The 27,014-nt window shown below is 44.5% G+C and overlaps 1 protein-coding gene and 1 long non-coding RNA gene across 13 annotated transcripts in view; one reads left to right on the forward strand and one right to left on the reverse strand.

Moving 5' to 3' along the window:
- Positions 1-3,883: 3,883 nt before the first annotated feature.
- Positions 3,884-18,095, reverse strand: LOC125963670 (uncharacterized). Of its 5 annotated transcripts, XR_007475960.1 has the most exons (6): positions 17,899-18,095; positions 17,566-17,664; positions 9,063-9,255; positions 6,734-6,863; positions 4,888-4,947; positions 3,884-4,552 (listed from the first exon to the last, which is right to left on the reverse strand). It is a non-coding gene; the product is annotated as an uncharacterized LOC125963670 (long non-coding RNA). The 5 variants fall into 5 exon arrangements; XR_007475961.1 differs by lacking the exon at positions 17,566-17,664; XR_007475962.1 differs by lacking the exon at positions 6,734-6,863.
- Positions 18,096-18,168: 73 nt separating this feature from the next.
- The window catches only part of SCMH1 (Scm polycomb group protein homolog 1), a 200,415-nt gene continuing 191,569 nt past the window's right edge, over positions 18,169-27,014 (forward strand). For 5 of the 8 annotated variants that reach the window (XM_033421987.2, XM_033421981.2, XM_033421989.2 and 2 more), the window contains exon 1: positions 18,169-18,302. The gene's annotated coding sequence lies outside the window, so the exon portion shown is untranslated. The remainder of the gene's footprint in view (positions 18,303-27,014) is intronic. The other 3 variants (XM_049706777.1, XM_049706790.1, XM_033421982.2) reach the window with 2 other exon arrangements.

Consider the following 27,014-nt stretch of genomic DNA (forward strand, 5'->3'; position numbering starts at 1 on the left):
GAGCACTCATGACGTAGTTACCTATTTATTTGTCTCCCTGCTTGACTAGAATCCCCTGGAAGTACAGACAGTGTTTTATTCTTCTTCCTATCTCCAGAACCCAATACAGGAGACAGGTCAGCAAACGTGTGTGGGATCAACGTACTGAATGTACAACAATTTGCAAGTTTCAAATAAAAACAAACTTTCCCAGAAGACAAGGAGTTGTAACTAGCAATCAGGATGCCTGGGTTCTGTTTGGGACTCATGCTCAGCTGCTGTGTGACTATGGGTAAATTGTGGCCCCTCTCTGGGCCTGAGGAGGTTGGACTTGGTCAAATCTAAAGTGGGTCCCAGCCTCCTCTAAGGGCCTGACTCTGAGGGACCCCTGGCTCAGCAACTTGGGCAGGGCTGGAGGGGGTTGCAGGGAACGGTGGTTGGAGGCGGCCACAGACCATAGAAGGAACAGCTGGAAATGAGGCCTGAGGTCGCTGAGGCTAAGGTGCTGCTGGGAGATGCAGCCATATCAGAAGCTGCTGGGCCACCAGGCCAGGAGTGTACAGGGGAGCCGCAAACACGGTGGAGGGAGGGCTGGGAGAGCAGCAGAGGTAGGAACCAAAGGGGAGGACAGGAAAAGGATGGAACCAACCAGACAAGACAAAGGAGAAAGATGGAGAAACGCAACAAAATACTGACTGTAGAAAATCCAATCCATTTCTGGTTAGACTCTCATTCATTCATTCATTCATTCATTCCACACATTCACTCAAAAACATGTATTCATAGATTTCCCGAACTTGGGGGCTCTTAGATCATTAGACAAAGAAACTGAGGACCAAAGTGGGGAAATTACTTATCCCAGGTCACATGGGAAAGAGCCCAGGTGCCCACCTTCTCCACTCTGCCAAACCACTGTGCCCACTGAACGCCAGTCATGTGCCTCCCTGGTGTGCCCAGCACTCGCTTTGAGTTGTCAAGGCCTTGGGCCAGTCCTGCCGGGAACTGCAGCCTCTTCCAGATAGCAAAGGAGGCCTTGGGGTGATCCTTGGCCTCCGCAGGGCCTCACTCCTGGTGGAGCAGCTTAATAGAATGAGCCCTGGTCTCAGAGCTGGACAGTTCTGGATTCAAGTCCCCAGAAACATCTGTGTGTGTGTTTTTTTAATGGGTGAATTTGGAAAGTCACTCAACCTTTCAGTGTTCTCACCTATAAAATGGAGATTATCCCTCACAGGATTATGCTGTAAGGTTTAAATGAGATAATATGTGTGACCATGCCTAAGAGACATCAGTAAATGTTTGTTAATAAATAAGAAAGTCAACAGCAGCCCTGTGAGGGGTCAGCTGGCCTGACCCTCAGAGCTAGGCCACGGCGTTCTCCTGCAAACATAAGTTCACAGAACACCGACACCAGACAAGGTCGCTGTAATGGTGATGCAGTGAGACAAAAAGTATACCACCACATCCAAATACAAACAAAAACAAAATCATAAGAGTGACCGACATCTCCCTCTCCCGGGCAACACGAGTGATGGTGGTCTCTGCACCAATCACAGCCTTTGCCCTCCTCCAGTCCCTCTCTCAGATAAAAATAAAGAGACCGAATCACCCCATTGCCTCTGCCTTCTGACAGCGCCTAACCCAGAGCAAACTCTTGTTTATAGCAAGCCCCTCCTACCAGTTTCTTTCTGAGATGCCGCAGGCTTCTACAAGGAGCACCATGGCCTTCGTGCAGCAAGTGATAAACCCAACCCTGTTGACTACAGGTGTGTTCCTGGTGATCTTCTGCTGTGGGGCAGCAATCAAGATTTAAATGGTGGAAGTTCAGTCCCCATGATAGAATAGTGGAGGGACACACACACATACACACACATATGTATGTATAGGTATATGCATATATATTATACATATAAATTCTTGTCTGAAGCATCTTTCCTTCAAGTATACAGCCTGGGTGACTTACTACTCTGCTTACGAACAAAATTGGCCCTTTGGTCTAACTGGGCTTCGGTAAAATTTGGGAAATAACTCTCGTGGGCAAAGGAAGAAATGGAGACAAGGAGGCAGATTAATATTTACATAAATCTAACCACAGGCCAGACTTTATCTCACTTAATCCTCATGACCATTCTATGGGGTAAGTACAGCATTTTTTCCCCTAGTTGACAGATAGGGAAAGTGAGGGTCACAGATGTTTGGTAAATGTTTGGGCCATTACTTGAAGCAGTACCGGCTCCAAAGCCCATGCTCCTTACACCCAGCCCACGAGCTCCTTTACCCTCCTGGGAAAGAAGGGATGAGCAGTGCTGGGCCTGCTCTGCCCTCCATCCTTGAGTGTCTTGGCACCTGGCCACCTGAATGCAGCCTCTCTAGCCCCAGTGGCCCAGGTAAGGCCTAATAACTGGTTGTGAGCAAAGCATAACCCAACAGCGATCAGAAGCCCTTGATGAGTTACCACTTTATAAGTGGGGAAACTCAGGCTCGTGGAGGTAAGTTCTCTGTCCTATCTGGGCTTCCTCCAGTGGTTGCTGGAGCTGGCTCCCAGCTTACAAGGGCAATGGCATGTATCTCCTCCCAATTCAGTGTTCAGTGATGTCCCTTTGGTCCTTGATATCAGCCATGGTGTGACTATTTACACCATAAAAAATTGGCAAATGCTATAAATCAGAGATTTTTGTGTGTGTGTTCGTTGTTTTTTTCCCCAGAGAGCCAGTTGTTAAAACATCTACCAGAACACCACTGGCTTCCTCTCTGCTGTAAGGAAAAGGAATTATAAATGTCAGTGGGGAGATGGTCAGGAAAAGCTCCCATCAGGGTCCAGGCAAACAGATCCTCAACCTAGCTTGGCTGTGATTTTATGAGCAACATCCTTGTGATCTGTGATGTGTTTGTGTCAGAATCACGAGGGTCTCGTTGAAAATATTTCCTGGGCGCCACTGAAGCAGAACCCCGGGAGGCAGGACCATAACCTGCATTTTACCAGGTCTCCTCAGATGATTCTTTTGGTTCCTGAGTTTGAGTATCACTGCTCTGCATCCTCGTCATTGTAAAATGACTCCTCAGACACAGAGGGCAAAGCTTAGGCCCTCATAGAAAATGCACTCCAGTCTCTATTTCTTGAATGCCCACTGTGTGTTTGCCGAGGGTGAGTGAAGACAGGCCCAGGTGTGCTGCCGTCCTCATTCCCCATCCCTGAGCTGACGGTAGAGAGCTCACTGGTCTATCGACATTGGAATCAGACAAAATTCCACCCTGTCACCTCCCAGAGAGTTCTAGGTAAGCATGCCCACTAGATGTTCCAGTAGAATTTATTAACACGTAGGAAATATATAGTTAATACTTAATTATCTAAACAATTTGAAGTCAGAAGAACTGGGTTAGAGTCCTGGATCTGATCCACACTAGGTTAGTGACTTAAGGCAAGTCCCTTGACCTCTCTGGGGCTCAGTTGCCTCCTCTGTAAAACTAGCATCTACCTTAGAGGTTTACAAGACTCAAACGAGATAACGCTGGGAAGGCAAACTCATTTACACAGTGCTAGATGCACGTTTATTTCCTTAGCTCTCTCACCCTTGCAGGTGGGCCCTCCTCAGCTCTAGAACCATGGCCTGTCTCCCTAACCAGGCTGTGGGCACCTCAGAGCAGGCCCTGGGCTTACCCATCTCTGTGTGTGCTTCACACATAATAGGTATTTCCTAAAGGTCTGTGATTGAATATGAATGAATGATCTACATATAGATATAGACAGACAAGACCACCCACACACAGATACATGTGGATACTGGTATGGGATTATTCACAGACAGGTGGCATGGAGTTGTGAATAGAGCCCAGGACCTGGGGTCAGGAGTTTCAAGTGTTAGGATGGGGAACTGTATCTACTGCTGCATAGTAAACTACCACAAACTTACAGGCTTAAAACAACACATATTTATTACCCCACAGGTTCTATGGGTCAGGAATCCAAGCCCAGCTTAGCTGAGTTCTCTGTCTAGAGTCCCACAACACTGCAGTCAAGGTGTTGGCCAGGGCTGCAGTCTCATCTGAGGCTCACCTGGGGAAGGATCTGTTTCCACACTCACTCAGGTTGTTGGCAGAATTCGGTTCCTTGCAGTTGTAGGACTGTCACTTTCTTACAGGCTGTCAGTTGGAGGTTGCCCCCTCAGCTCCTAGAGTTGCCTGCAGTTCGTCACATGGGTCCCCCAAAATAGGCATCCCCCAACATGGCAGCTTGCTTCTTCAGAGCCAACCAGGGAGTGAGTATGAGAGAGACTCCAGCAAGATGGGTGCTATAATTTTGTCATGTAACTATGTAATCACTTATGTAATAACATGCCTGCCATCAGTCTGATCACCTTCGCCATATTCTATTGGTTAGAAGCAAGTCGCCGGCCCTGCCCACACTCAAGGGGAGGGAATTACATGAAGTCATGAATGCCAGCAGGATGGTGGGTGACCTCTTCAAGAGTCTGTCCATCACAGGAGCTGAGACGAACCTCATGAAGGATCTTCCTTGTGAAGTCGGTAGACAGACTTGTGGGATAGTATAGTTCTGAAAAATCTTCTAGCCACTTCACTTAACATATGAGAAAACAAAAGCCCAGAGTGACAGAGTCACCAGTAAGAATACAGCAGAATCAGACTAGACTCCGAACCCTCTGACTCCTAATCTCCACCATACTCTACTGCTTCTCTCCTGCTTATTGTCAGAACTTTGGGGACAAAAGACAAAAATTAAGGTGACTCTGAAGATGTAGCTCAGTGACCACTGGAATGTCTTGGAATACCTACAGAATAAATCCAAGTCCTTAGCACAGCACTCAAGGCCCTTTGACGACCTGGCACAGTGGAGCTTTTCTGTCTCACCCCTTGCCAACCCCACTCCCCTCACAAAGAACCATTTGCAACTACCTGGGGGTCCTTCAGTCCCTTTGCATATGCTCCATCAGGAAGGCCTTTCTCTTTCTATGTCTAGGAAATAAACAAACAAAACAAATCAACAAATAAATACAGCTACTTATCCTTTGAGCCCCAGCTCAAATGCCACCTTCTCTGTGACACCCTCCTTAATTCTTGTAGGCAGAATTAATCACTCCTTCCATTCTGCTCTCTCAGAATCTTGACCAGCCTCTCATCAGCCCTTTTTGCATGCCTTATAGTTGTTTTTGAATTCTGTTTCTCCTGTGACACTAGGACCTTAAAGCAGGGTTGTTAGAAAGATGTGAAACTTATTTGATTTAAACAAGTCTATTCTGACAGCTGGCCTTGTCAAGAGACTGCCACAGCCTCTCCTGCTGAGCTGAGACACCACCAAGGCTAATGAGAGTATTTCTTTCAAACCAGATGTCTCCAGAAGCTCATGGCAAGTCAAGGAAAGGCTAGCTCAATCCCCAGCCAATTACATTCTCCTCTGTAGCTCCCCCAGCACTTTGCTCCATTCAGTAAATAGTTACTGATTGATTGACCAGACTTGAATAGTCATTCGACAATTGCAATTGATGTACACCCAAGTCTGGTCCTCTACTCAGAGTTCAGGTTACAGTGATGAATAAGGCAAGGAAAGGGCATGACAAATCTAAAGCAACTGGGCTTTGGAGACAGAAAAGGCATGATTCAAAGCCAGCCTCGGTTACTTACTAGCTGTACGATCTTGAGCAACTTATTTAACTTCTCTGACCTCCATTTCCTCAGCTAAGGTGGGGATAACAGTGCCTACTCCATAAATGTTCCTGTGTGGATTATGTGAGAGGCTATATATGCCTGGCACGTGCCCCGTCCCCATTCCTAGAGAACCATTGTTCATGCGGGCAACACTCACCATACACTGAGATGAGTGCCGTCAGTGACAGACATGAGGTGCTGGGGAAGGGAGCAGTGAGTGGAGGGAACTGTTCTATTGAACAGAGAAGGAGGAAGGGGAGGCTTCAAACAGGATGAGCAGGGGTTGGCCAGGAGGATATGCCGGTCAGAGGGAAGGGCACGTACAAAAGCAGGGCTGTCCTAGCGCCTGATCTACATTTTTGTCTGTTCCCAGGTAAGGCGGCATCTAAGCCCTGAAGGTAACACAGAGATCAAACAATCTCTTCCTTCTGTGACAGATGACTGATGTTTTTATTTCTGTTGCCATACTGGAGAAAGTGCCTTTTCTCTCAACCAGAAATATGAAATAATCCAATTTGCAACTAAGTTAATGCTGAGCATTAAAATGCACTGAATTCCAAAGTTCTGATTCTAAGGAGAATGTTACCTGAGTCTCACTCCCAGTGCATGTGACACATTTTTGAATAGACTTTATGGAGTTTGATGCTGTTAAAATGAGACATATGTATAACCTGTGAGTGATACTGCTGCTGTGGGAATCCTTGGAATCTCTTAATATTTTTACTTCCATGATTTTCATGGCCTTAATAACTTAGATTCCAAGAATCCTAGAATGTTAGTTATAGAAGACCCCTCAGAAGTTCAGCCTCCACACCTTCCTGATGAAGAAGCTGAGGCCAAGACATGGGGAATGAGCTGCAAAGACCATACAGCAAAATCCTTAATTTCTGACACTGGAACATAGACCTTTAAGCTTCAAATCCAGTGCTCCTTCTCCTGTACTATGGTTACTTACTCCTGAGGGACTGTTGTCAGTTGAGGGTGGGTCTTTTCAAATTGCACACTTCAGTTAATAGATATTCATTTTAAAGATTCATTTCCTTTGGGTTCAATGGGTTGCTTTCCACAAGGTCAATACTAAAAGATTATATCAAACCTCAGGTTCTTGACTGTGTCCTTAAGTACTTAGGCCCTGAAGGTGATAGAATCACAGAATCTTAGGACTTCCCTGGTGGTCCACTGGTTAAGACTCTGTGCTTCCAGTGCAGGGGGTGCAGGTTCGATCCCTGGTTGGGGAACTAAGATCCCACATGCCACGTGATGCGGCAAAAAAAAAAAAAAAAAAAAAAAAATTAAGAGTCACAGAATCTTAGAGTAGAAAGGGATTTTAGAGGTTTATCTGGTTCAACTCCCCTTCCACCAAAGAAATACCCTCTGAACATATTCAGTGAACATATCCGTTTCTCCTGAGGGAATTTATTCTGTTGTTTGGCCATGACTCCAAGGTTCATTGTGCAGAATTCTGTTTCTCTACCTACTCTGTCCTTTAAGAGAAAGGGAAGGCAGGAAATGGTGCTCACTTATTTATGTGATCATCCCAATATAAGACTGGGGAAAAAAGTTTAAATAACGTGCCCAAGTTCACCCATGATAAGTGGAAGATTCAAGCCAGCGTGTAACTCTCCAGAATGCCGAGATTCCCCCATCTCCCAGCCTTCTGTCTCTCTTCCACAAAGCCCTTTCAGCACGCTACTCTGGAGCTTTCCTTTTAAAATAAAAATCCCCTGCTTAAATGCCTTTGATGGCTCTCCAATACCACTCGAGGTAAACAGTCCAAACTCTTTAGATTACTAACCAAGGCCCTTGACAATCTGGCTCCGAGTGGACTTTCCAGGTTCACTTCCCTCTACTCTCCCAGCGCATCCCAGCTTCTCCCTGAGGATGCCTTTCTGTCTCTGCACATGCTGTACTTGCTGCCTGCATGCCCTTCCCCTCCTTCTCTGCCTAAAGAATTCCTAGTTTCCTTTTAAGGTCCCTTCAAATGTCACCTCCTTGGCAAATGCTTCCCTAGTCTCTCTGAAGAATCAGAGACTTGCCTCTTTCCTGCTTTCTCCCAGCACATTGTACACCTCTTGTAACAGCCTCTTTTGCATTGTCATGGTGCTTTGTAGTCTAAGATCCTTGAGGACCGCGATGGTATTTCTTTGCATTCCCAGTTCCTGGCACATAATAGATGTTCCATAAATATTCAGGAAATAGAACTGAGGTGTAATCCGTTTCCAAATGTTAATCCTTCCATTATTTGAAGACCCATCTACAGCCTTGACCTATGACATTCTAGTCCTAGTTTTTTCTTTTCTAGGCTAAGTATTCCCAACTCCTTCAGCTGTTTCTTATAAAGTCTGTTATCCAGAGTTTTATCGTCTTGGTCATTTGCTTCTTTCTGGGTGACAACTTGTCAACATCACTCTTGTAAAATATGAGTCCCACCGACAAAACTCAACAGCCCAGATGAAGTCTGACCACAGCAGAACACAGTAAGAGGGCCACAACCTCTGACTTAGATGTAGCATTTCTTTAACCATTGCTGTGTGCCAGGAGCCTCTGTCTATCTTATTTTCTTTCACTCTTGCAATAATCTGGTAAGGTAGGTATTATTTCTCTCATCTTTTAGATGAGGATACCAGCCATCTGGTAAAGCACTTCAAGAGTAAGTTTAAAGTCACAAGCCCAGAGCGCAAAGTGAGCTTGTGGCCAACTGATACCTTTAGATCATTTTTACAACAACTGCTGTCAAGTTAATTTTTTTTCCAGTTACCGGGTTTAAGGGCAACTGAGGACAAAAAGAATCAGTGCCTATAGAAGGGTGTGGAACCAAAGCACAGAGAAAAGGCAGGTTGGATTAATGACCAACTTCCTAAAAATAACAGCCTTTATCTAGGAGCTCAGACAGAGCCTGGCATTTCTCAGCCACATAGCTTCCTGGAACTATTTTTATTTGGTATTTTACAAGAGGAACAAGAGCAGAAGTGTCTTAGATAAACAGCGAGGTTTGAGGCTCAGCATTCCTCTGCAAAGCCCTTGCACCATCAGAATCTGAGCAGCCAGTCTAGTTGGGGCCCTGTGAGTTACAGAGGAGATGATGAGGAGCCTGTCTCCAGTCTGGGGCCTGGGCCTGGAAGGGCCCCACTGTGCACATTCATTCCATAAAGATCTATTGAGCGTTGCTGTGTTCCAGGTATGGTATGAGGAGCTGGGTGTGTCCTAAAGCAGGGGTCCCCAACGCCCTGGTGTGCGGGCCGCACAGCAGGAGGTGAGCAGCGGGCAAGTGAGCGAAGCTTCATCTGCCGCTCCCCATCGCTCGCATTACCGCCTGAACCATCCCCTGTCCCTGTCCGTGGAAGAACTGTTCTTCCACGAAACCAGTCCCTGGTGCCAAAAAGGTTGGGGACCGTTGTACTAAAGAACACAGGGAGAGTTCCAACCTTCTGAGCTTATCATCCGGTGGCAGACACAGACACAAAGGATACATATGCGATCGAGCAAGGGCAATGCTCTCCAGGCTGCGGGGAGGGCAAGGCGAGAGGCATTTAGCCCATTCTGCGGTGAGGATGGAAGAGAAGGGATCCGAGGAAGCTTCCTGCGCAGAGTGATCTTAATTGATGGGTAGGAGTTAACCTGGGGAAGGTGGGAAGAAGAGACAAAGGAAGAAGAAAAAGTAGAAGGTATAAGCAGAACCTCAAATGCAAGAAACAGCATGAAGTTCCCATAAAGGGTGGGAAGAATTACAAGCAGTTTGGTGTTTGATTAAAGCTCTAGAGGCGGAGAGGTAGACAAAAGTACTAACTGTCTGTTGTGTGGTAGGCCCTGTGATACAACCTTCACATACATTGCTTCAGATCACTAACTCACTGTGCGACCTTGTACTGTACCTCTCTGGGCCTCACTAGTAAAATGAGGTCAACATGAATTCCAAGGTCCTGTCTAATCTCAGCCTCTGGCCTGAGTGGCGAGTTACAGTCTGAATACTCAAGAGGAAGTGAATTCTATCAGACTTAAAAACATTTACCAAGTATATAATGTGTGTAGGATATAAAAAAGATACAGATTTGGGCTCCCCTAGTGGCGCAGTGGTTCAGAATCCGCCTGCCAATGCAGGGGACACGGGTTTGAGCCCTGGTCCGGGAAGATCCCACGTGCTGCGGAGCAACTAAGCCCGTGAGCCACAACTACTGAGCTATTGAGCCTGCGCTCTAGAGCCCGCAAGCCACAACTACTAAGCCCCCGTGCCACAACTACTGAAGCCCGCGCACCTAGAGCCCATGCTCCGCAACAAGAGAAGCCACCGCAATGAGAAGCCCGTGCACCACAACGAAGAGTAGCCCCTGCTCACCGCAACCAGAGAAAAGCTTGCGCACAGCAACAAAGACCCAATGCAGCCAAAAATAAAATAAATAATTTTTTTAAAAAAAACATCTTAAAAAAAAAAAAGATACAGATTAAAATAGCTGTCCGGCAGGGTGGGCTGTGACAAAGGTCTGTGGAAAGGGTCAGATGGTGAGCTGTGGGGAGCTCAGAGTTGGGAGAGATCACAGCCAGCTTGGAGGGTCAAAGCAAGGCTTACTGGAAGAGATGGCTTTGTGATGGGCCACAGGGCACACAGAATGTCAGAGGAGGCTGAGCAGAGGTATTCCAGGCAAAAGAAACAGCAAGAGCCTGACAAAGGCAACCAAAAACTGTACTTCTGCTGCCTCCACCTGCCCCCTCCCACACCATCCCCGCCACCCTCTGCCCTCTCCACCCCTCCGTCCCTGCACATCCTCTGCTCACCCTACCCAACCCACTCTCAGGATTCTTAGCTGATAGCTGAGACTCGCCATAGCTAACCCTCATTCCCTCTGTCCAGTTTATTGACTATATCTCCCCAATATGGACCCTTGGCTCCAGCCACACAAAACTACTTGCCGTTTCTTAAATGTGCCCTTCAGTCTTCTGTCCCTAGCTCATTATACCTTCTCCATACAATGCCCCATTCCCCTAATACTCCCTCTGCTGCCTCCAATTTTCCCTACCCATCATTGAAGTCCTCCTTCTCTATGAAACTGAATCTCTTCCAAACACTGCATCATTTTGATTGCATTTCCCTCAAGGCACTTATAACTTCCTGCCTTGTATTATAATACTCTTCCTCATGGGACTGTAAGCTCCTTGAGGGGAAGTGCTGTGCCATGTTGGGGTCTCTCCCAAGGGTCTTGCACAGGGAGCACTCAGTAGCTGGCCAGCCAGCCAGTAAACACATGGGCTGTGAGCAAAGCAATCAGAGGCATAGTCTAAATGAACCTGTCCTTAGACCATCATTTAAGGAGAACTGGGGTCCTTCTGTCATCCTTTGCTTCTCCAGCATTATTCCCCTACACTCAGGCATGTGCTTCAGTGGTATCAAGCCCACCTCTAGTTCCAGCAGTGGACCTTGTTATCCCATCCTCCTAATTGCTTCCAGAAGGTTCAGGACTCCCGATGAATCAGTCAGAAAATGTCCAACCGTTCTTCTGATCCCAAACTTAGCAACCAGATGAAATCTGTTTAAACTGCCCATTTAATGATCTTAGGCAGCCCTGAAGCAAACAAGGAGTCACAAAAGGCCGACAACCAGGAGAAGATGTGAAAGGGAAAACATCCAAATCAAGGAGGAGGCTAAGAGCTCACTCATTTTTCAGTGCCTCCCCCCATTACCACCATCCCCACTTTCTTTAAGCACCAGAGGCCGTTTTTCCTCTTCACTCAACAACTCTCCCTCGGGGTCACTGTCCACCCAGCAACATGGTAAAAGTAGAGCACTGCTCCCTCGATTGTCAATCCTGGAATAATTGCTCCTTCTTGCACTCCTTTACGGAGGGCTCTGCAGGTTTATTCCTTAATGTGATATATAAAACAGCGGACCTGGGGTTTTCTAGTATCCCTTCTTAAAAAATATTACATCCTGATTTGCCTGTTTTCTTCCCTGTCCATTGCCTCTGTACTTCTTGGCTTACCACCAGCTGTGACTCTTTTCCAAGGGTCTGGTCATAGCCCAAATCCACTCTCCATCTGCCTCTGGGTTTTTAAACCCCTTACATCTCCTTTTAAAAATTTCAAACATCAAGCAATTAATGAAATCTATGATGTGCTGTGCTCTGGGATACTAAGTAGAATACAAGTGAGGTACTACCTTCAAGAAAACTACTGTCTAACTTAAGATACTTCAAGGTGACACACTTCATACAGAGATGTTACCAAGTGACAGCACAGAGGAGGAAGCTATTAATCCTTCTTGAGAAGTGTCAGAAGGAGTTTTGATCTGGCTCTAAAAAAGAAGCAGGGATCCAAAAGATAATATGTACACTTTTAATTTTTTCAGCAAACATGTAGGAATCTCTCCTTCATGCAAAGCCTCGTCTGAGGTATTAGAGCTACAGGTGTGAACAAGGTTTCTGATCTCAAGAAGTTTTCATCCTAGGAAAGGTGTTTTTAAATGTGTCCTAATAATGGTGATACAATACATATCTTGCTATGAAAGAGTTACAAACTGCCAGGGGAGTTCACAGAGAAACGTTTAAGAGAACATTTCTCACTGGGTATAGGAGGCAGAATTTTAAGATGGACCCTAAGATTCCTGGTCCCCTGGTGTATTCGTCCTGCTTAATCCCTGCGACCGTAAAGAGGATGAATTTTACTCCAGTGATTAGGTTATATGTCACAGTTGCCCTTAAGTAGGGAGATTTTCTGGATGGACCTGACCTAATTACAAATCGTTTAAAAGCTGAGAGTTTTCTCTGGTTGAAGAAGGAGAGATTTGAAGAATTCTCTTCTTCGATTAGATATGAGAGAGGCTCTCTGTCAATGAGATGGCAAGGACCTGAGAGTGGTCCCCAGTTAACAGCTAGCAAGACAGTGGGGATCTCAGCCCTGTGACCACAGAGAAACAAATTCTGCCAAGAAGCTGAAGGAGCTTAGAGAGGACCTTTCCCTAATCAAGCCTCTGGCTAAGAAGATGGCTGGCTGGCATTTTGATTTCAGCCATGAGATACCCTAAGCAGAGAACCCAGCCACAGCATGCCAGACTTCTAACCTACAGAACTGTGAGCTAATCAATGACTGTTGTTTTAAATTGTTAAATTTGTGGTAACTCATTGTGAAGCAATAGGCACTTACAACACTCTCCTTTCATTCATTGTTTACAAACTAGTTTCCCCAACTGTGGGCTCCTTGGTTCAGGCTGCATCTAGTTATCCTTGTAGCCTGAAGGCTATTCACAAGACAGGTACTCCCTAAAATTCCATCAAATGAGTGTTTAAATGAGACACAGGGATGCAAATGAGCACCTGGATGTAGATCAGGATCTGGATACACTCTGTCCATTCTCTCCTCCCAAAGATGGGGAGACTGATACTGAGACCAATGCCCAGACAAAAAGAGGAGGCTCCCCTTCAGTCCAGCACTCCAAGGTCTGTTCCAGAGACAAAGCAAGCCACCTAGCCCTAGCTGCCCCAGCTGAGGCCCCAGCCTTGTGGGGATGGGACCTTCTCCCAGACTTGTCTTTGGTGGACTTCAAGGAGCATTGTTCCCAGAGGATCATTAATCAGGGATCTCTGTGTGACTTGAGAGTCAGTTCTAAATCATACCTATACTCACGCCACACCATCTCAACAGGGGTCTTCACATTTATATGTCACTGTAACACCTTAGCTATAGGTGAAAGCCAAACATATTTTCAACCAGCCAAAATAGAAGTTAAAAAGTCCTTGAGCCTCATTTATTCATTTCTTATGAAACATTTTTATGTTGTTGTTACGTTTATGTTATGTTTTAATGCTTTAACACAAGGAATGCTGTGTACTCTCCACCTTGCTTACAGACAGTTAAAATTCCCTGTGTACTCCTCCCGCAATGGCATGCCCACCCCAAACCCTAGAGATAACCTCTCCCCTGAATTTATTGTTTACTGTTTCCACGCATGTCTTTACACTTTTACTGCATGGGTATGTGTGTCCCTAAAAAAATGGTACTGTTTTGCTTATTTTTAAACTTTATATAAGTAACATCATACTGCTTATCCTTTTTTTGTTCAGTGCCGTTTTAAAGACATTTTCATGTTATTACATGTAGCTCTAGATCAGGGGTTGGCAATTTTTTCTAGAAATGGCCAGAGAGTAAATATTGCAGGCTTTACAGGTCAGAAGGCCTACTGTGGCACGAAAGCAGCCACAGAAAGCCTGACTGGATTCCAATAAACCTTCATTTTCATGTAAGTTTCACATGTCATGATATATTCTTCTTTTGATTTTTTTCAACCATTTAAAAAATGTCCAAAACAAAACAAAACAAATCATTCCTAGCTCTTGGCCTGAAGGAAGTCAGGCCAGATTTAGCCCAAGGACCATTGTTTGTCAATTCTGCTCTAGATCATTCATTTTTATTGCTGTAGTGTTCTGTTGACTTCACATTCATAAAAAATAAATTTACTAAATATTTACCAGGTTCAAGAAATTCAGTAGATACTACTGTAGATCAGACACTGATCTACTCTCAAAAAATCTACTATGTAAGTAGACAAGATAAGGCGTGTTAACCAATAAGGAGGCAGAAAGTGACCAAGGTCCTAAGAGAGGTTTGCGTGGCCTACCGTGAGAGCCAATACGAGTGAGGCAGGAGAGCTCACTTCACATTGGCATAGTGTTGAGAAAGTGGGCTGTGGAGCCGGGCTGCCTGGATTCCCGTTCTGGCTCCACCGTTTACTAGCTCTGTGACCTTAGACAAGTTGCTTTACCTCCCTGTTCCTCAGTTTTCTCATCTGTAAAATGCAGGTCATAATAATACTGCATAGGTTTGTTGTGGAAATTAAATTGTCATAAAGATTAAATAAGATAGTGCCCATAAAGCACCCAGAAGAGTTCCTGGTTCTTACTTAGCATTACATAAATGTTGGTTTTTATTATTCAAGCTGGATAATCATATGAGGCTTTGGAAAGGCAGCATTAAATCAGAGTTTTAAAAGATTGTTACGGTTTAGACATACAGAAGTGGAGAGCAAGGCATTCTAGAACATAGAGCAGTATATAAAAAAGCCTAGAGTAGCAAAGGGCATATGTAGAAAAGGAAAGCAAAGGGCAAATGTAGAAAACTACACATGAATCAAAGGGTAAATAAAGAAGAGAGAGAAATAAATTTAGAAAGGAAGGCTGTGGCCAGATCATAAAGAGCCTTGAACACAAGGGTAACAAGTTTAGACTTTGTCCTGTAGGCACTAAGGACTTAGTAAGTTTTATGAACTGGGGACTGACAGGATGCTTCCAGGATCTGGCAGCTGTGGAAGACAAGTTGAGAGAAGAGAGTCAAGAGTTAGGTTACATCCCCAATAGCCTAGGAAATAGGACGTTGACTAGGGAAAAGGCAGTGTGCTTTGGCAACTGACTGTATGTGGAGGACAGGGAGGAATTTTAAGAAGCACTACCATGATTTTAAGACTGGGTGACCGGAAGTATGGTGGCGCCATTGTTGAAATGGGGAACAGATAGAAAGAGAAGGTTTAGCATGGAGAATCATGATTTTGGTCTTTAACCCACAGAGTTTGAGGACTCCACAGGAATTGTCTAATGGAACCGGAGCTAAGAATAAATAGGTCTGTAGACAGAGCTCATGATATAGACTAAATGCTTTGGGTTAATCCTTTTAACAACTCAATATGATAGGTATGTGACTATCCCCATTTTATAGAGGAAGAAACTGAAACCAGGGGAATTTAGGCTAACTCCACAGCTCATCATCAACCACCCCTCTACTGACTTTGCAGCTGCCCTTTCCAGTGCTTCATCCCAAGACAGTCGCTCAGACCCTTGCTTAGAGGCTGACTATTTGATGCAACTCCAGTAAGCTTAGATTATGTACCTTCTCAGCTTTAGCAAATTAGAAGCAGGTATAAAAGGGATAGGCATAATGACAGCAGGAGAAGTGGCAGCTGAAAACCAGAACCTTTGTGGAAGCACCATGAGAGCCCCAAAAGCACAGCATTCTGGGGCCATTTGTTAAGGTGGAAGAGTCCTTAACTCAATAGTCCAAGAGGATTGCTTAATAATAAAGCCTGATTGCTACCAATTCATGTTTATAATAAATCAAGAAAATACTAAGTTTACTTCTGTTTCTTTAATAAGGATGGCTAGGAAGTTTATAAAATACCTTTAAAAGATTTTTATCTGATATGGATACTTTTTTTTTTAATGTTAAAGGAACAGACTCTCAGCACTCTGGGGAACTTCTCTTCAAAAGCGGCTTTCCTGACAGCAGAGGTTTGATACAATTGTTTTCCCTCTCACTTGTGAGCCCTGGAAGTATGTGAAGGATAACCCGGGCTGTGTAGCTCTGGAGAACCCTCTGCCAGGATTCCCATGCCTACTCACACTAGCATTGGTAACCTCCTCTTTTCCTCTCCTCTGCTTTCCTCACTGGACTGCTTCTCAGAAAACGGGCAAAGAGGAGAGGTAGCAGTGTGCTGGGGTCAGAAAGGGTGCTAACGTCCACAGCAAATGCGAGCAAAAGCCTCACTACACAGCACCCAGTGGAAATGAAGGAATAAAACACTCATCCTGTCGCTTGTCAGGTGGTAAAGTGATATCAAATGAGGAATAAAAAGACCAGAGTCATCTGGGTCCTAGCTCTGTTGCTTACCAGCCCTCCACTTCCCTGTTTCTATCCTTCTGCCTAGAATGCCCATGCCTTGTGAACTTATCCCTCAAGGCTGGCCTTGGGTCTTGAAAACTCTTTCTGAAATGAAAGTCTGATTAAGTCACTCCCCTACTTAAAACTTCAATAGCTTCTTTCTGCCTATAGCAGGCATTCATAAACCTTTTGGGCTCAGGACCCCTTCCCACTCTTAAATATTACTGAGGACCTCGAAGAGCTTTTTAATGTGCCATTTGTTACTTCTAACAATACTTACCATATTAGGAATTAAAACTGAGAAATTTCTAAAATTTTATTAATTCATTTAAAATTACAAGAAATCCATTACCTGTTAATATAAACACATTTTTAGTGAAAAATGTCTACTATTTCTAAGACAAAATATTAATGAGAAAAGCGGTGTCTTACATTTGTACAAATCTCTTTAACACCTGGCTTAAAGAAGACAGCTGCATTTTCAAATCTGTACCCGCATTTAATGCGTTGAAATATCATTTGTCCTATAGTCTATGGAAAACTTCACTGTATGCTCATCAGAGTAAAAAAAAGCAAATCGCATTTAGCATTATTATGAAAATAATTTTGAGCTCTCTGACCCCTGAAAGGATCTCAGGGACACCCAGGAGTCCCAGAACCATACTATGAAAACCACTGGCCTACAAAATAAATTCTAAGGTAGACATACAAGGACATTAAATGTCATTCTAGGCACACAAAGACCTCCTTCCATGTTCTGGCTTCCTTTCCCTGTCTAGCTTCAGCACCGTCATCACCACATTCACACTGTCTCTCATACTCCCACCCTGCCAGTCACACCAACCAGCCATCTGCTATCATATGTCTTTATGCCCTTGCACACATCCGTCCCTCTGCCTGAAATGAGCTTCCTCCTTGCAGACTCTTTCAAGAGCCAACCTGAAAGTGTTTAACTCTCAGGGAGCCTCCTTTGACCCATCCAAACAGCTGATGACTCCCTGCTGGCAGAGCACAGGCTTTGAAGTCAGGTTGGAGATGAATCTCCACTCATTTACTGGCTGGGTGACCGTGGACAAGTAGCTTCACCTCCCTGAGCTTCAGTTTCCTCCCTGCTAAAATAGGGATGATCCAGGTGGACGCGGCGTTTAATCATAGGAGTGTAGCAAAGAGTGTTCACTACCAGAATGAGCCTGTCTCCAGGCACATGGAGGGGCTCAATGCGTAAGTAGTTGTTGAATGGATGGATGAACCAATGAAGGGACCGCGTGAGCTTCTATTTCCTACGCATTTACTTACTAGGTCTCCAGCACTGTTCCGTGGGCTTCACAAGCATTAACTTATTTATCCTCACACCAACCCTCTGGATTGAATGCTATCCCGTTAGAGGTGAGGGTCCTGGGGTAGAAATACAAGGTAACTCGCTCAAGGTCATCCATCACTCTTAGCAGGGCAGGGATTCGAGCCCCAGAGCGCCGCTCTTCGCCCGAGGCGGCGCCGCGCGTCAGCCAACCTGACCTGACACCTCTTGGGTCCGCCATCTCCCCCATCCGCCCACGCGCGGGCTCGGAGCGGCGACAGCGGGACTCGAACCCAAGTACCCGAGCCCTCTCCAGACCTCAGTTTACCCACCCGTGAGAAGCGGCGCATAGGGCCGGTGGGGACGCGGGTCTGGACCCCGGGGTCGAAGGCAGGAGGCGGGAGGCAGCGGAGGCTAGCGGGGCCTGGGCGCTCGGCGGCGCCCTCCCGGCACCGCCCCCCCGCGCGGGCCCAACTGCCGAGGCGCTCGCCACCCTGCGGCCTGAGGCCCGGGGGGCGGGGCCGGGAAGCCCGCGCCCCGCCCCCGCCTCAGCCAACGCCGCCGCCGCCTCGGTCGAGCCCCCAGCCGCGCGCCAGCCCGCCGGCCGGCCGGCAGCCGCTGCTCTCCGGAGCCGCCCCCGCCCGCCCCCTCCGCGCGTCCTCCCTAGCTCGCTGCGCAGCGGAAACATGGCGGCGGGCAGGGAGTGAGCCGCTCCGCGTCGTCGCTGCGCCCGCAGGTAAGCGCCTCGGCGGCCGCCTCCGCTCTCCCGGAAAGCCCGCGCCCTGAGGGGCTGGGCCGCCAGGGGCCGCCCCGGGTGAGAAGGAGGCGCCAGGACCGGCCCGGCCGCTGCCCCCGCCCCTCGGGCCCGACTGTCCGTCTGTGTGTCCCGGCCGGTCGGCCTGTCTGGGGTCCGAGCGCGGCCGTCCCCCGCCGTGTTCTTGGGCCCGGAGCTCCGGCGGCTCGTTCTGCTTCCGCGGCCGGGCCAGCGGGGCCCAGTGTCCGGCCCGCGGCCCTGACTCAGTAGAGGCGCCCCGGGGGCCCCGCGAGGGAAACTCAAGGACACGGGGACCTCTGGAGGGTCCGCATCGCGGGCGGTCCGAACGGCGGTCTCTCTGTTCTGGCCGGCGGGGCTGGGTCGGCCCGAGAGTGTTGGCTTTGGGCCGAGGGCCGGGAGTCGGAGGGGCTGTCAGTCGGCTCGGACAGGAGAGCTGAGAGATGCCTGTGGATCCTCGCCGGCCGGATCCGGTTCGGGGCGGGCGAGGACCGAGGTCGGCGGACAGCGTGGCTCATCCGAGGGTCGGGGGCGCGAAGGGCGGGGAGCTGTCAGCAGCGGTCCTCCGGGCTGGCTCCGGCGGCTGGAGCTGCGCCGAGACAACTCACGTGTGCCGCCGGAAACGGGCGCGGAAAGCAGGTTTCCAACCTCCGACGGGGGCGGGAGCCGCTGGGCACCGAGGTGAGCCAGCGGCCAGGACGGCTGGACACGTGGGCACAGCTGTGGGCCAGCCCCGGAGGAATGAAAAGGGGTTTCCTGGAGATAAGTGAACCCCAAAACATCTCCAGACTGGAAGGGAATTTAAAAGTCATCCAGGGTCCCTTTCCCTCATCCCATACCAAAGTAGCTTTGAAAATCCCAAATTCTACCCTAATAATTTGACAAGTCTGAACATCGCCTCCAGTGATGGGAAACCGATCTCTTCCCAAGGAAACCCAAAACCTATTAAGTTTCTGCAAGAAGCTCTTTCGGCCCCAAGGATTGACCTGCTTAAATATAAAGTACTCTATTCCGTTTCTCACTTCTGTGCCGTGTTTTGAACTTAAAAAAAAAAAAAATCTAGTACTGTTTGTTTAAACCAACTAAAAGAGTTATTATTTTGTGGAAAATTTGGGGGTTTCCCTCATTTTTTAAAATGTCTATAAACACTTTATCAAATGAGCAAATGTATATCGATTGGAATGCACCATGCAAATAGAAGAGCTTATTATTTTTTACACTGGGAAAGAATTGAGTCTGGCATCCCTAGTTTGATGCCAGACTGCAATTTAATATTTAGTTGGAGAGGGAAATGCTTTATTACATTGAACTCTTTGCTCTCTTTCTAACTGCCAACACAAGGCCCAAAATTACTATGAAAAGAACATTTTTTTGTTGTTGCTCATATACCAGCATTATTTTTTACTTGCCTTTTTATCACTGAGCCTTGGTTTGTGGGGTTAAGTTTTTAAGTAGTGTCTTTACCAACAACTTAAACCCCTGCCTAAGCAACCCTGCAGGTTAGTAATTTTTTAAGCTTAGCAGAGATGTGATGACCTTGTAGATAAAGTGCCAAGCTCTTGTATCCAGGACGCTGTTTATATTCTAAGCAAAATTTCACTGTTTTTATAACATAGACAAGCACATAACATAGACAACACAGCGGTCAGAATTAGTTCTTTATCTTTATTCTTATATCTTCATTTTTTTCACTTGGTCAGTGGTTTTGAAGTTTCTAGCACACGTCAAGTTTTGATTTCTGTTATGTTTGTTGGGTAAAACTTTGTATAGCATCATTCTTTACAGAACTGTGCAGACTCAGGAAAAGCTCTGGTTCCTTCCCTTCAAAGGACTTGGAGTTAATGGTAGGAAATACTAAAAAACTCTGTGAGAAAGCACTGGTGTGAATATCCCACTGAAAATGTAATCTCAACATCTTCTAACATTTACTCTATACTTAATGTGTCTATTATGTGTCAGGCACTATGCTATGTACTATGTTTAGCTGGGTAGACAGAGATGAATAAGATACATTTCCAGTCCTTGTGAAGTTGGTAAATTAGATGCTGAAATAGGTCATCTCAGAATAAAAGGTGAGAGCTATGCCTGTGATGCTGTGGTTGCATCAAGGCGAGGGTGCTTAGACTAGTCCGGGACTTGAGGGAAGGCTTGAGGAAGACATGACACCTGACCCAAATCTTAAATGGTACGTAGAAGTAAGTCAGGCAAAGATGAGTAAAAAATGTGCTTCAAACAGAGAGAATAGCTTGAGTAAAGGCATCAGTGTGAGAAAAGGAATGGCTTGCCTAGAAAACCACAAGCAGTTTGGGACTGCTAAGAAATAACGATGAAGATGTAAGTGGTAAGTTGTGAGGCCAGAAATACAGTCCAAGGCCATGTCATGGTAGACCCTGTATGCATAAGTATCTTGAAATGAATTCAATAGGTGACTTTTTTTTTATCACTGAAAGGTTTTTATAGATATGCTTAAATAACATTTTTTAAATGTGGTTATAGGGATGAGGAGAGAGGGATGAAGTTGAGAGAATCTGTGAGGCTTTATGATTGATTGCGTGTGTAGATCAGAGGGTGAGGAGTCCAGGGTGATGCTCATGTTTTTGGTTTGGGTGACTAGGGGGATGATGGTGACATTAACTGAGACAGGAAACACTGGATAATGATTTCAGTTTGGGACTTAGAGGTTCTGTGATTTCTTGAGTTAGGTCAATGAGCAAATGTAGAAGTAAGATAGAAAAAAAAGGTTGTGGTCAGAAAGTGGAATATTAGAGTTAAATTGTCTGATGTGGAGCTCTTCTAGGTGACAGCTAGGTCTCTGTGTGTGAGTTGCTGAAGTACAGCAGAGGTGAAGGTCGGGTGAAGCTGAGTATGACAAGGAGCTGCGAGGCTATTGTATTGAATGAGTCTTCTGCATGGATAGTGAAATGATTTAGGATGCTAGGATGCAGGGAAGAGAGGGATTGTGACCCAGGTGCAGTGAATATAGGGGATTAATCGGGAGGGTGGTAGATGACAGATGAGGAGGAGGGGTAAGGAGTGATACAGCCAGGTGGTAGAAACCTCAGAGGAGGAGGAATTTTTAAACACAAGAATGGAGAAGTAATGGTTTTTGACTTTTCCTTCCTAGAAGCAGGATTCTGATCTCTTCATCTTTATTCAGGTCTCATATTAGTCATTCTGTTGGCTCTGAAGAATCTATTCTAACTCTTGGAAAGTAGGAGGGCAGATATCCTATATCAAATCCTTTCTGCTGATACTTAATGATGAAGTCCATGGAGGTTTTTTTTCCCTGATGGTCAGTGGATAGATAGGAAACAATCTGTAGTGAGGATATACTCATGGTTTCTGGGAAGAGTATAGTGGCAAGAGCCTAGGCTTTGGGTTAGAAAGATGGATTCAAATCTAGGCTATGTCACTTGCTAGCCTTAGGACTGTAAGCAAATTGTTTAACCTCTGTAACTTTCAGTGTCCTTATGTGTAAAAAATAGATTTCTACTTCATGGGGTGTCACAGAGGTTACATGAAATAATGTGTGTGTGTGTGTGTGTGTGTGTGTGTGTATGTGTGTATACACACTAGAGAAGCAATTGGCACTTCAGAGATGCAAAGTAAATGTTAATTCTCTTCCAACTACCTTTAAGGGACTTAAGCTCTGATGGCAGAAATGAAATTTTTTCATGCTTACCTAAATTGTAAGGCAATAAGTACTCTAAGGGAGGTAAAGCAAAGTGATATAGGAGTTCAGAGGATGGAGCCATCATTTCTCAACAGTTGGAACAAGGTTAGGCTTTACACTCAAGATGAATTTTATTTGAGCCTTGGAGAACAAATTTAAATAGATTAAATAATTTAGGTGGAGCTCCAAAATGGGGAAATTATAGGATATGTTTTTAAAAATTGATAGTTGCCAGAGGTCAAGTATTGTATTTGTGTAAGTCAGTAAGCCCACTAGAGAGGTGGGCTGGGGCCATAGTATTAAAGACCTGAAACTTTGGAGTTTGGACTTGATTCTAGATATACGAGGGAGCCATAGATTGTACATCCTCCCTTTCTACCTCAGTTTCCTATCTGTAAAATCTATAGGCATTAATTTAGACACTTTGGATTTGTGTTTGAAATAAACCAAGTAAATTCACATTTGAAAATAAGTTCCTATGTAGACCAGCTTTCAGTTAAAAAAATAACTACTAGGATTTATTTTGTAGCTGTAGCTTAATCTTTTGCAATAACCTTGTTTGGTAGATAGGCTTAGTGGAGTTAAAAAAACATACAAGATCTCACTGGTAGAAAGTGACTAAAGATGTTCTCATTTCAAATTCTTTCTTATACTGCCATACTGATTTAGATTTGAAAAATAAGCCTGGGTCCTCAGTGTCACTGAATATTAATAATACAACCCAGGGCTGGTCACTTTGCTTCTGTGATCCTCAGTTCCCTCATTTATAAAATGAGGAAAGGTGTGGGTGTAGGGCTTAACACTTTACATAATGTGAATAAGTACATACTAGATACTCAGATGTTGCCCCCACCCCCTGCAATCTGTAAATGAGGGAATTTAACCAAACCATTGTCAAGGCCTTAGTGCTAACTCCCTAGCTATCAGGGAACTGCTAGAACTAATTATTTTGATAACCTTTGGCCATATAAACCCAGCAAGTCTTATCCTCTGTTACCTTTGTCCCAGCTCCTCCAATCATATGTCTTTCTTCTGTACTGTTATTCCTGTGCTGACTTGGCTTCCTCTTCCTCTCTCCCAATCCTGCTATTTTGCTCCCTTTCAAACCTTTCCACTTGTTCTCTGAAACTCCTGTTTTCTACACTGTTAACCATTTTATGGGATGTTTTAATGTGTGTTCTGGCCTTAAATGGAAGCCAGGAGAGTAAGATCGCTTAATCTAGCCCTTCTGAACGGGTGCAGCTCATTCTCCCAGACCACTCCTTGCAAAAGGAGAGAGATAATGATGACTGTAATTTTTTATGCACCACTATTTCATACATTTCCAGACCGCTGCTTCTCTGCCTTCTTAAAATCCCTGTGCTCTCTGGCACAAGGGCTATACCACTCTTGTCTTCTTATATAATAGATCTTCTCTATCATTTAGGACTTAGCACACACAGTCTTCCTTTCCATCTCAATTTTTGGCCTTACCCTGAGTGGCTTCAGTACTCACATGGATGATCGTTTCTTCAACACATTGACCTCTTCAACTGAAGTGATCATCATTTTAGCTAATCAGCTCCCCTAGTCACACCATGAGCTTTGTTCTCATGCAAAGATGGCCCACCTCTGAAATTATGAATGAAGACATGCAGATTTGTTCAAAATTTCTTCTTCTGCCTGACCTTTGAGGATCTACTAGATCTTTTCTTTGACCCCACCAAGGCCTGTCTTCACTTCCTTCCCTATCCAGCTTAATTTTCTTAGTCTCTTGCTATTTTATTCACTCTCTTATCATTATCTTTTATTCCCTTGCTCTTTTGTCCTTCTGTCCCTGTCTGGGCAAAATCCCGAACTAATCTCTCTCTCCTTGCCTGTACTAGCTCTACTGAGCCCTGCTGGAAAAAACATCACAGTTATACAGATTGCTGCCATTGGGGAGATGGGAAGATGAAGAAGGATAGGTGATTACAATTGCATGTTATTGAAGTATGTCACACATTTTTCTACTTAATTTGAAACATACAATAACCCTGTTAGAGAGGATGCCAGATCATTATAAACTCTATTTACTGATAAGGAACTGAGGTGTAGGTGGATTAAATGATGTGCCCAATGCCAAATAGCTAGTAAATGTCAGAATGACAACTCAAAACCAGGTCTTCTTACTACAGATTCTGTGTTTTGTCCAGAATGACTCATTGCTTTCTATGACTTCCTTTTTAAGACTCTGGGCTGTCTGAACCTCCTGCTGGTTCTGTTGTAAGTTGTAATATATTAATTTCCTTCCATTTTAAATTATATAAAGGCTGATGCATTATTTTCCCCTCTGATTTACTATAGTTGTTACCATTGTTAGCTTTTAAAATTGAAGCATATACATATTGTATATTCATTTTAATCACTATGTCTATTGCTCATTGATGTATTATGGGCACATTTCTAAGTGTTTTCTTATTTAGTAGAATTGCTTTACACTCACTTTTGTAGACTTTCCTCTGGGGCATTCAAACATGGTGGAACTAGAGGCTGTTTTAGTCATTATGTTCTGCAAAGTATAATAGAAAACATGAGAGCCAGCATACTTGTTCTTGGAGATATTTAAGAAGAGAGCAGACAACTGTTTGTCTTAGGTGATTTAAAATTTTGGACTTCCAGTCCTGATTTTTTGGTGCTCTGTCTTATCTCCAGTTATCTCAAGGGACTGCCGGAAAGTCTCCAAGCTAAATTAAATTTATTTCTTTAAATATAAAAGTTTATAAAACCTAATAGGCGGGCTTCCCTGGTGGCGCAGTGGTTGAGAGTCCACCTAACAATGCGGGGGACGCGAGTTTGTGCCCCGGTCCGGGGGGATCCCGCGTGCCACGGAGCGGCTGGGCCTGTGGGCCGTGGCCGCAGGGCCTGCATGTCTGGGGCCTATGCTCCGTGGCGGGAGGGGCCGCAGCAGTGAGAGGCCCACGTACCGCAAAAAAAAAAAAAAAAAAAAAAAACCTAATAGGCATAGAGGGTCACAATTCCAAAATAAGAGCTTAAAACATTGTCTAATTTCTTTATGTGTGTTTTTTCAGTTTTTCATTTATTCATTCAACAAATATTTATTAATGTCTGCTAACTGACAGACACTGTGCTGTGTACAGTGACAAAGATGGAATTCACCTGTGAAGCCATCTGGTCCTGGACTTTTGTTTTTTGGGAGTTTTTAAATCACAGATTAAATTTCAATGCTTGTAACTGGTCTGTTCATATTTTCTATTTCTTACTGGTTCAGTCTTGGGAGATTGTATCTTTCTAAGAATTTGTCCATTTCTTCTAGGTTGTCCATTTTATTGACATATAGTTTCCTGTAGTAGTCTCTTATGGTCCTTTGTATTTCAGTGGTGTCATTTGTAACTTCTCCTTTTTCATTCCTAATTTTATTGTTTGGGCCCTCTCCCTGTTTTTCTTGATGAGTCTGGCTAAAGGTTTATCAATTTTGTTTATCATTTCAAAGAACCAGCTTTTTGTTTCATTGATCTTTTCTTTTGTTTTCTTCATCTCTATTTCATCTATTTCTGCTCTGATTTTTATGATTTCTTTCCTTCTACTAACTTTGGGTTTTGTTCTTCTTTCTCTAGTTGCTTTAGGTGTAAGGTTAGGTTCTTTATTTGAGATTTTCCTATTTCCTGAGGTAAGCTTGTATCACTCTAAACTTCCCTGTTAGAACTGCTTTGGCCATGTCCCATAGGCTTTGGATTGTCGTGTTTTCATTTTCATGTGTCTCTAGGTATTTTTTGATTTCTTCTTTGGTTTCTTCAGTGATCCATTGGTTGTTTAGTAGCATATTGTTTAGCCTCCACATGTTTGTGTTTTTTGCATTTTTTTCCTTGTAGTTGATTTCTAATCTCATAGAGCTGTAGTTGTAAAAGATGCTTGATATGATTTCAGTTTTCTTAAATTTACGGAGACTTCCTTTGTGGCCCAGCATGTGATCTATTCTGGAGAATGTTCCATGTGCACTTGAAAAGAATCTGTATTCTGCTGCTTTTGGATGGAATGCTCTATAAATATCCATTAAGTCCATCTGGTCTAATGTGTCATTTAAGTCCTGTGTTTCCTTATTGATTTTCTGTCTGGATGATCTGTCCATTGATGTAAGTGTAGTGTTAAAGTCCCCCACTGTTATTGTATTACTGTCAACTTTCCTTTTATGTCTGTTAACATTTGCTTCTATAGTATATTGAGGTGCTCCTGTGTTGGGTGCATATATATTTACAATTGTTATATCTTCTTCTTGGATTGATCTGTTGATCATTATGTAGTGTTCTTCTTTGTCTCTTGTAGCAGTCTTTATATTAAAGTCTATTTGTCTGATATGAGTATTGCTACTCCAGCTTTCTTTTGATTTCCATTTACATGGAATATCTTTTTCCACCCCCTCACTTTGAGCCTGTTATGTGTCCCTAGGTCTGAAGTGGTTCTCTTGTAGACAGCATATATATGGGTCTTGTTTTTGTATCCATTTGGCCAGTCTATGTCTTTTGGTTGGAACATTTAATCTGTTTACATTTAAGGTAGTTATAGATGTGTATGTTCTTATTGCCATTTTCTTAATTGTTTTAGTTTGTTTTTTTAGTTTTTTTTTCTTCCTTTCCTCTTTTGTTCTCTTCTCTTGTGATTTGATGACTATCTTTAGCATTGTGTTTGGATTCCTTTCTTTTTTGTGTGTATATCTATTACAGATTTTTCATTTGTGGTTACCATGAGGTTTTAATATAGCAGTCTGTATGTATACATGATTGTTTTAAGTTGCTGATCTCTTAATTTCAAATGCATTTCAAATATCCTGCATTTTTACTCCCCTCCTGTCACAGTTACTGGTTTTGATATCATATTTGTGTGTGGACGACTTCCTACCTATCCTGTATGTTTACCTTTGCCGGTGAGCTTTCCCATTTTCATAATTTTATTGTTTCTAGTTGTGGCCTTTTCTGCTTAGAGAAGTTTCTTTAGTATTTGTTGTAATGCTGGTTTGGTGGTGCTGA

Source organism: Orcinus orca, chromosome 1 (assembly GCF_937001465.1).
Source record: "Orcinus orca chromosome 1, mOrcOrc1.1, whole genome shotgun sequence".
Classification (NCBI taxonomy): Eukaryota; Metazoa; Chordata; class Mammalia; order Artiodactyla; family Delphinidae; genus Orcinus; species Orcinus orca.